We start from the raw sequence: 11,356 nt of genomic DNA, 5'->3' as shown, positions 1-11,356 counted from the left end.
GGCCGTGACTGCTGCTCAGCACTTGGCTTCAGGGACTCCAGAGGAAATCACTTCTGTATGTCCCCTATGGCTGTGACATCAGGGGGAGCACAAGGACAAGCAGGACCACCCAGGTTCCTTCGGGACCTCCATCTGACTGCTTGAGGATCTTGAACTCACTTTTGTCTGCCATCAGTTGCTGAGTGATACATTTAAAACTACACAGTAACCAGCAAATGCAGAGAAGAAAGGGCTTTGTGCCCCCTGGAGGCTGGTCAGGCTTAGTCAAGACCCCAAACAGAAAGGTGACATTTGTGAACTGGAAAGGCAGAAGGATAGAATTAGGAATAAATTTATGTTCATGTGAACACATTCATTTCCTGTTCTTCCTTACTCAAAAGAGTTAACTGCAGGGTGATTGAAAGCACCACCAGTCACCTCTGAGTCATTCGTACCTTCAGGTTTGGGGTTTTGGGGGGAGGGGCCAGGTTATGTTTGTCGTAGCTTGTTTTAGATAAGGTTTCACTATAGAAGGTGTAACCTAGAGCTAGCTATGTAGACCAGGCTGACCTCTCACATTCATAGAGATCCTCCTGCTTCTACCTCCCACGTGCTGGGATTAAAAGTGTGAATTGCCACACACAGCTATCTCCTGGTTTTTATACAAACAGTTCTTCCCTTTCATAACTAGCTGGGGGTTGGGGGGGGAGGGATGATGGGGGGATGGGGAGGAGGCAGGAGCAGCGGAGCAGGTTCTGTTTGTAAAGTGCTTGTGGAAGGGGCCTGTAGACCTGAGTTTACCCAGCCTCCAGCACCATGCTAAAACAAAATACAAACAAACAAACAACACCAATCTTGTTGGCCAGGCTTATAGTCGCACTGTGGAAACAGACAGTGGATCTGTCTTCTAGATAGCCTAGTCTTCCTCAACAGCCCCAGGCCAGTGAAGAATCTTATCTCAAAACAAAAACAAAAAAAAAAAACTAGGGCCTAAACCAGAGATGGTACTGCAGTCTTTAATCTCTGCACTCAAGCGTTTCTGTGAGCTCCAGGAAATCTTGGTCTACATAGTGAGTTCCAGGACAGCCAGGGCTACATAGTAAGACCCTGTCTCAAAAAAGATAAACAAAACAAGAAAGAAAGGTCCCAGGAACCACCTCTGGCTGACTCATTTGTATCTATACATATGAACACGTATGCACAAACACACACATGTTCACACATACTAAATGAACAGGATCTGAGTGTGGTGGTCCATGCATGTACTCCTAGCTTTCAAAAGCTGAGGCAGATGGATTGTGAGTGACTCTGGCTTAAAAAAAAAAATCACACATATATGCACACATATATATACACACATACATACACACATACACACATATACACACATACATACATATACACACATACTTGCACACACATACACACACATACATACATATACACACACATACACACACATACATACATACACATATACATACACACATGCATGCACATATACACACATATATACACATATATACATACACACATATACATACACACATACATATACATACACATACATACATACATACACACACATATACACATATACACACATACATACATATATACACATACTTGCACACACATACACACACATACATACATATACACACACATACACACACATACACACATACATACATACATACATACACATATACATACACACATGCATGCACATATACACACATATATACACATATATACATATACACACATACATATACATACACATACATACACACACACATATACACACATAAATGCATACATACACAGGCCAGGCCTCTAGGTGTTTCTGTAGTATAAAATCTGCACAAACATTAAACTTCTGTATCATGGAGGATTTGAGGAAGCTTTTTACCCAGGTCAGTGTCTCTTTATGATTCTCCCTAGAATTCCAAATTTACCGTCTGCAAAAATTATAAACTCAGTCATGTTAACTGGCGACCATTCCATAACAATCTCTGGGGAATCAATGTTCTACAGTCTCTCCCTGTGGACTCGCTAAACTTTATGGAGCTCAGACTAGACATTATGTAGCACCTACAAGGCTAGGCTCTAACTTGCCCACACCACAACTCTTCTTCCATTCTTCTGGTCTTGTCAAAATTTTTTCATTCTCAGAAGTCACAGTCAGGACTGACTAATTTGGGCAAACACTCAGGCATGCCCCACACAGACGTTCATCTCCATGTAGCCACACCACAGAGATTACACAGGATCCTCTGTCCCTGGGGTAACTGTCCTAAACCACCCCCAGGCAGTTCCTGGAAGCCCTGTCCATAGACCTACCTCCTTACCAACACTCTAGCTGTGGGACACAGGATTGCACCACAGATGGGGACCAGGTGCTAAAATCAAAAAGAAAAATGAAGCCCTTGCTCCCTGGCGATGGCATTTGGGAACCCAGCTGTCCTTCCCAGCAGTTTCTAGTGGCCCTTGTTTTTGATTAAAATAAATTCGAATGGCTTTAACCAGGTAAGACTAAACCAGTGCCAAACCTTGAGTGGTCCATTATGTCTGGACTTTTCATATGCAGTGCGTGTGATGGAAGAAGGAGGGATTCCCAGCCGTGTGAATCTGAGTGACCTGAGGGAAGCAGGGGATGGCACCCGTTGCAGTCCATGAAGAGATGGGCTCCGAGGGCTTCTTGCAAACCTTGCCCAGTCAGCATGCCCTCTCTCCCTTATGCTTAATGGATGATATGATAAAAATCAATACCTGCTGCCTAATCTAAAAGAGCCCTTGCTGGACAGTCACAACAGAATGTCTGTTTGATAAGACTGAGTCCTTAAAACTGTCTGAGTGGGAAAACACAGTGACCTGAAGCCACAGGTCAGCCAGCCTTGACCACGTGATGAGTTCCAGGCTAAAACGAAAGGCCCTGTGGTGTGACTATCCTACACTAGGAAATGCTTTGCTGTCCTTTAGGTTACCAGCCTCCTGATGAGAAAGTGTCCTTGTGAGCCTTGACTCTGGCCTCCACCAGACTGCATGGCACAGGCTAGTTACTGTCTCCAGGTTTGTCCTCTGTGTCTTCTTCCCCACCATTCCTGCCTGCGCCTGGCTCCTCCACGGCCTGTGATCTGAACACTGTCTCCACTTGAGATGAATACTGACCATCCTAGCTCTGAGACCCAGACTAGCTCAGGATGAGGAGTGTGCACAGAGTGGAAGTTAGGGCTCAAAGAGAGAGAGAGAGAATCCATTCTTCAACATCTCTTTGTCTACCTCCTGGAAGTACAAAGCCAAGTGACAGGGGCGGCCATGGTGGGGGATGGGCATGCCCAGTGTGCTAGCCTCAGGCTGACCTCTATGTCAGCTTTGTAGGGATGATTCTTCAGTGTGTGTCTTACTCGGGTCACTGCTGCTGTGCTGAAACAACATGACCCAAAGCAATTTGGGGTGGAAAGGCTTTATTTATAATTCATATAACAACAGTTACATCATCAAACGCATTGAAGGCAAGAACTCACACAGGGCAGGAACCTGGAGGCAGGAGCTGATGCAGACAAGGCCATGGGGGAGTGCTGTTTAATGGCTTGTTCTCATGACTTGCTTGGCCTGCTTTCTTATAGAACCTAAGACCACCACCCATAATGGGTTGGGCCCTCCCCATCAGTCACTAATTAAGAAAATGCCCTTACAGGCTTGTCTACAGCCAGATCTCATGGAGGTATTTTATTTGGGGGGGAGGGGGATGCTTTTTTGTTGTTGTTAAGATTTGTGTGTGTGTGTGTGTGTGTGTGTGTGCGTGTGCGTGTGCGTGTGTGTGTGTGCGTGTGTGTGTGTGTGTGTGTGTGTGTGTGTGTGTGTGTAAGTTCTCATCCATGCAGCCACATGTACAGGCCAGGAGTCGATGTTCCTCTGACCTACTTTGTCCCTACACACAAGCACTGGGCTTACCTGGCTTTTCGTGTGGGTGCTGGGGACACAGACTCAGGTCCTCATGGGTTCTGGGGACACAGACTCAGGTCCTCATGCTTACCTAGCAAACATTTTACCCTCAGAGTCATCTCTCCAGCCCTACGGCAAGATCCTTGTTACAAAAGCACAAGCCCATGTCAGAACAGCTAAACGATATTCAGAGTGAGATTTAGCCAAGTGTGATAGTCCACAACTGCAATCCCAGAACTCAGGCTGAGTCAGCAGATTACAAGTTCAAGGCCAGCCTGGTCTACAGAGTGAGTTCCAGGACAGCCAGGGCTACACAGAGAAACCCTGTCTTGAAAAACAAAAGAATATAGCTCAGTCAGTAGAGTGCTTGCTTAGCATACATGAGGCCCTGAGCTCAGTCTGCAGTACCATATAAACAAAGCCTAATGGTCCATCACTGTGATCCCAGCACACAGGAGAGGAAGGCTGGAGGACGATCCTTGGCATAGTGAGTTCAAGGCCTATTGGGGCTTTATTATATCCAGAAAAAAACCATACTGAGCATGCCTGACCCCAGCATTTGGGAGGCAGAGGCAGGCAGATCAATGGATTCTATGCCAGTCTAGTCTAAATGGCTGATTTAAAGCCAGCCAGGATTCTATAGTGAGACTCTGCCCCCAAACAAACAAATTCCAGTAAATAATAACAGTTTTAAAAACCAAAATAAACCATTGGACAAACAGTATAAAATGGTCACTGGAGAGATAGTCTAAGTGAAACTTGTGCAGAAATAATGACCACTGAGCAAGGGGTCTGCCATTCAAACTCAGTGTGGGTAGATTACTAACACCTGGTGAGTATGGAGGTGTCTAAGCTTGGAGCATTCCTAGGTCAAGAGCCCATGTGCCAGAGTCGATGGATGCCACTCTGGTCCTGGTCAGAACATTTCGTCTGTGCCTGGCTCTGTGTCTGAATGAGGATGTCTGCAGAGGACAAAGATGACAAGCTGCCTTCTGGAGAGAACATGCAGGAAACACTGAAAATACTGGCTCACGACAGAGCCAGGAAGATACTTGGTTACAGGTGGCTGAGGCAATCCACTCTCACAATAGTCTCTCAGACTCCAGAGCATTTCCCAACATGAGCTCAACAGAGCCACAGACTCATGTTCCAGGAGCAGAAGGACCCTGGGCTCAACCTGCCTATCTCCCTTGGCCCATGTGCCATTTCACCTGCGGAGCTTGAACACTAGACACTGCCCTTGGGTGAAGTGCCCTGGCTAAATGGCAGAGTACAGTGCACCCGTGTTTGCAGACGTGCAATACCTCTCCTGTATTCCGGCACACAGCGTATCTCCAAAAGGAGCCCTCAGAACCTCAGATCTCCTGAACGTTTTTCCCAGATCCTCTTCCTTGGGCCTCCATCTAGTACTGCTTCCCCAGGCCCTGGGGAACATCCAGGAAGGCATGATGCTGGAGGAGCTGAGACTTCTACATCTTCATCTGAAGGCCTCTAAGAGAAGACTGGCTTCCAGGCAGCTAGGATGAGGGTCTTAAAGCCCACACCCACAGTGTGGGTACACAAGTACTCCAACAAGGCCACACCTCCTAATAGTGCCACTCTGGGCCAAGCATATTCAAACCATCAGAAACAGTAAGGGAGTCATTCCTGTGGGAGCTGAGTGTGGTGGTCCACACCTGTCACCCAGCATTTGGAAGGCCAGGGAAGGAGACTTGTGAGCTCAAACCAGCCAGGAGTGTATGAGCGAGTTCCATGCCACACTGGGCCACTCAGGGAGTCCCTGTTGATCTTTAATTTTTTTAAACTTTATTTTTAATGATGGTTCTTAAACACTTTAACCTCCTTTGTAGCCTACCACCCACCAGAGGTAGTGGGAAAGAAAGGATCGGGGGTGGGGGAGGGGAAGAGGGCAGGGAGTGGATCTGTTTAGAAAGGTTCTTTGGAGCAACTCCTGGTTTGGAACCCAGCAGCTCAGTTCATAGGTCAGCAGCAGCAGCTTGATCCACTGGCAAACACTTCACGGATACACCAGCAGTCCAGTTTGGTAGAATCAGGTCAGCAAACATGAATCGGCAATGGTGGCACTACCTAGCAAAGACAGCCAAGCCTCAGCCTCAGCACAAGTCAACAGGAGGAACCAGGGCCAACAGAAAAGGCAAGAAAAGTTCTCAGCTCTGCCTCTCTCAGTGAAGTGAAAATCTTTGAAGAGTCAAGACCCACAGGAGATGCAAAGCTCTATAAGCAAGCCTAGCTCCGCCTCTGTCACTGTCCATCAAACCCTACTGATACCCTCCAAACATCACCTATCCTTCACGGGTCTTGTAAGACGCATGTGTCTGTCTCAGCTGACATCACTCTGCAAATTAGCCTGAATCTGCAGAAGCGGCAAGAAACTGCGGCACACCACCCGAAGTTTTTTGGTGTGTTTCTCTCTATGGAGTCTTGACAAATGAAGCTCAGTTGTGCCATGTAAGGCAAACCAATACATGGGCGTCTTTAGCAAAGAAGCTTCATCATATGTCGTTTCACGTGTTTGCCTCAGCAGAACATCCTCTGTCCTGTGTCTGCTTCTGTGAAACATTCCTTCTCGAGTCTGCCTTAGCCTTTCACCTGTGTCCATGTCAGGAAAACACTCCTTCATGTGTTTGCCCCACCAAAACACCATCCAACCAACTTTCCAAAGAACCCTTAAGTTTCCACTTCACCTCTGTCTATCGAACAAACAAACAAAACAAAGATGTGTTGAGAATAAATGAGGTAAAGTGATGAGGAGAGATCACATTGGGAAGTAAACATACATGTATACATGTTCAGTCTAACGTGATGAGAGACACAGACCATGGTGTGTGATGTCCTGTGTTGCCTCAACTGAGTTTCTCATCTGGGCAGATGCCTGTTGGTACCCTTTCCTTAACTCCAAGATTCAGCGTGAAGCCCTCGCTACCTCCCCATCTCTACTCAACTTAAATGAAGCACCTTTTATACAGTCAAGCAAAGTTTACAATGTGAGAAAAGTCCAAGGATGCTCACAAGCCTAGCAGGTTCAACAGACACGCAGCACCGACTCTCCTGGGTGATCTGCTGCTCTCTTGTGAAGATTTATAGTGGACTTTCTCTTTTACGTTTTATTTCTGTGGGGGTGAATATATACTGAGCAACTGAATATCAGAGGATAAGTTCTGGAAAGTGGTTCTCTGTCCACTATGTGGGTACTACTGAGCCATCTCATCAGCCCAAAGATAGATTATCTGTCTGTCTGTCTGTCTGTCTGTCTGTCTATCTCCTGTTTTTTTTTTGTTTGTTTGTTTTTATTGTTGTTTCTATGTACCTCTGGCTGACCTGGAATTCATTCTGTAGACCAAGCTGGCCTCAAACTCACAGCCTGTCACTGCCACCCAAGTGCTGGAACTAAAGATGTATGTCACTAGGCCCAGCAAGATTTCTCCTTGCTAACAATCTTTTTTCCATGTCTCCTGTCAAGGTCTTTAAGCTAGAGAGCTTTAAACTATTAATTTTATATTAAGAGAGAACTCCACAAAATGCTTGAACATGCCAATTTCATCTTACAGGCTTCTGGTGCAGCCTGTCTCGGAACAGCTGAAGAAGGTGTTGCTGGGTAGACAGTGTGTGGAAGGCAAGGCTGAAGCACTGTTTTCCACCGTTGGCCCAGGCCAGGCAGGAGGGTTCAGTGCTTCAGTTCTGATGACCCCCATGGTGATGCTGTCACCTGACACTGTGCTGATGAAGATTAAGTAATTCACATCTGTTAATGTCATACTCCTCTAGTCAGGATGGGGCTGGGTGCTGGCAAACAGGGAGTAGAGTCCGAGACACACGCTCCGTTTGCCATGTTGGAAAGTAATCACAGGAGCCCTTCTCCAGAGCACGTACTGATGCTTCCCATTAGTGGTGATAGGGTTGACTAACTGGGAAGTCGTGCCCAGCACCTCATAGCAACAGCAGGGAGAAGCTGCAGGGCGGTACCCACAGCTCTGGGAAGAGACGCTTACTTGTAAACACTTAACTGGGAAACAATGAATTTTAAAGAGGGAGTCTAGCTTGTAAGTGTTCCAAAGAAATCCAATTTTTCAGTTAGGTAACATTTGACTTTCAGTGACTTATGCCAAGAAAATAAGGTCAGATGCAGTTATGAGAACATCTGTATCGGTGCTGTTTACAATAATCCAGATTTTTTTTTATTAATTATTTTGTTTGTTCTAGACAAAGACTCGTTCTTTAGCCTGGGTTGGCATCAGATCCACAGCAATCCTCCTGCTTCCCCCTCCTACGTGCAGGGATTAAGGTCACGAGCCACAATACCCAGCTAACAAACAATTTTGTATAACCCTTAAACACACTATTACAGATCCAGCTGCTTCACAGGACCTGGGATATTAAACATCAGCTGTATACACACTGATTACCATGTAAATTGATCTGTGATTCTGTTCTGATGGCATCGTCCATGAAAAAAATAAATTAGTACAAAATCCTAATCCTTAATTAGCAATAACTATTTCTGTGTACAATTGTGCATGTGCATACATATTTTACATGTATCTAGAATATGTAAATACAGACAGTATATATGTGTCGGGGTAAAGGACAATCTAATCAGAAAACTGCTGGAAAGAAGGCAGACTTCTGGGATAATGGTGGATTAGAGCAACCTCCAGAGACACCATAAATGAGAAGAATCAAGTAAACAACAGTCTATTCTGAAGACTCAGAAACAGGCTCTGCCTGTCTTCATGATGACTTGTCTCATTATGGTGTGTATGTACACCTGCATATGTATATCATGCATGTTAAATATGTACACATCTGTGTCCATGTATGTGTACTAATGTGTAAATGTGTATCTGTATGTGTATTTGTGTATATGCGTACATTTGTATACAAATGTGTAAATGTGTATGTGCCTGCATCTATGTATTTGTATGTGTATTTGTGCATGTGTGTATTTGATAACTTTCTCACCCATGATGCTCTCTTACACAGGTCTTGAGGTGACATCCTACTTTCATCTGTCTGCCTGTTCATATCCTCTTTGAAGTCACTGACCTTTATTCAAGTAGGCTTTTGATCTCTTTGGCATTTCAACTGGGAACCAGTACTGTGCTCCACAGGGTGCAAACGGTGGGTATAAGGTCAGAGAAGCTGTTTTCTGCATGTGGACATCCCAATGTGAAGATGGGAAACAGAGAATGGTGTGACCTGAAGCATTCACTGAGAGCCCATTTTCTCACATCTATGCAGCCTTCTTGAACATCAAATCTTGACCCACTTGATACAGGAACTGAAATCTGCATCTTCCTGGTTATGCCTAAGACCGTTTGTATTTCTAGTCTGCCAAGGGCAGCCTGCTGTCATGTTCACTTAGGAAAACAGAAAGCACTTTGGGTAGCCTGCTCAGGAAAGGACTTAACACAGGTGCTTCCAAACAGTGGAAGGGCTGGAGGAAAGGAAGATTGGGATCGCAGCCAGCAAGTGCAGGAAGTCAGGGGGTTGCAGGAATTGCAGGAAACCCAGGTCATGACTCCTGCTGCTGTAGCCTGAGCAGGTGAACAGCAGAAGATAGAGGTTCCTGCTAACCCTCACGTATGCCATCTGCTCATGCCAGTCCTTGTTCGTCTGGGGTCCTTTTGTTCCAATGCAGGTAAAACATTGAAGGCAAGCGAGTCACATAGCTGCATCCCCAAGACTCTAGCCTCCTTAGCAGGAACTGGAAGGGGCTAAAACCAACCAACAGATACCACCACACAGTCTACCAACTTGGTCTTTTGTGCTCACACACTTGGTGCACAGTGGAGCTTCTAAATATACTGTGTTTACACATGAGGTTTGCACCGGTCTTTGATGCAATGGGAGAGTGGAGAAAGGGGGACAAGAAGGGGATCCCTACCTGACAGGCCCATTTCTATGGTGCCCACTCCTCCTTCAAGGCAATAGTTTGCCTTTGACACCCTACATTTTGAAGTCTAAGTGAAAACACCATACCCTATAATGACAGTTAAAAGAGGACACACACATACCTAATTTCTGAAATCTATACATTACAAAGGGAGGAAAAATACACTATTCCTAAAGCCCTTGTTCCCTGAGCAGCTCCTAAGGTGATGGTGATCAGCACTCACTGTGCGTCCCTCACCTGCCCACGACCACAGCCACCACAGCCACCACAGCCACCACAGCCACCACAGCCACCACAGCCACGGATGGTTGGTTCAGCCCAGTGGTGCAGCCCAGCTCTTCCTTCCTGACAGGTCCATGCCATCAGGATTCTGCCATTTGTAAGTGGCTGCTCTTTGGTCAAACACACATGGACGTATTACTAAGTGCCCCAGAGAAACGCTTTGTTTGTTTGTGTGGTTGTGCGCACGTGTGTGCATGTGTGTCTGTGTGTTCACGCACATGATTGTATATGTGTTATGTATTTTATGAACACATGCCTGTGTTAGGCAGACAAGACAGGCAGATATGGACGATTCTTGGACTCCTGTGTTTCATGTTCCCTGGGCATTGTTTTGTCATGGTTTTGGTTTCTTGGTTTTCTGAACTTAGGTCCTTGCATGTGCTAAGCAACAGCTCTACCTGGCCATTTCTTCAGTCCCACAATATTTAATTAATCTCTACCTGTGCTCTTGACTGCTGTACCATCTCTCCAGCTCCCCACTGTCCCCGCCATCGCACTTTTTAAAGCAACATATACAATATGAAGGAAGCAACTTTGTTTTTCAAGATTCCTGAGAAAAGTTACAAGTTAAGACTTCTTCCAGAAAAACAAAAACAAAACCCAAACAAACCCACCTTTAACCTGAATACTAAGATGGCACAGAGTTGGGCCTCGCTTGACCGCTTGACCGGCATGTTTTGAGAGGTGCCATGGGGCAGTGTTGCTGATGTGTACAGTTTGCTTATAAACCCAGGTGGCACCAGTAGTAGGTGGTTATTTTATGGGATCCTGTACAATGTGTCCCCAACTGACACATTATGACAGTAACTGAACTACAAAGTACATTTCTTCTGAAACACAGACTCTGTATATACAGAGAATAAACAGTTTCTAATCTCCAAATTAAAAAGTGATTCTGTTAATGGAGCAAAGGACACAATGGGGAACATTTGCTCAGTGGATTCGTATGTCTCCAAAAATGTAAGACTGGACGTGGTGGTGTGTAATCCCAGCGCTTGGAAGGCTACGGCAAAACGATCATGAGTTCGTGGCCAGCCTGGACTACATAAGCCTCCACATGCATGTGTATGTGTGTACATATGAGTACATATGCGCCTGCATACACACACACACAACTTATTAGCATTTTTATCTTTAGCTATTCTATAATTATTAGATTGAACTTATAAAATGCTATTCTTTATTTGCAGCAAAATAAAAATTAGGTCTGCTATATCTGCTATCGGAGAC

Source organism: Arvicanthis niloticus, chromosome 18, assembly GCF_011762505.2.
Source record: "Arvicanthis niloticus isolate mArvNil1 chromosome 18, mArvNil1.pat.X, whole genome shotgun sequence".
In the NCBI taxonomy this organism is placed as follows: Eukaryota; Metazoa; Chordata; class Mammalia; order Rodentia; family Muridae; genus Arvicanthis; species Arvicanthis niloticus.
This window is presented reverse-complemented; position numbering follows the sequence as displayed.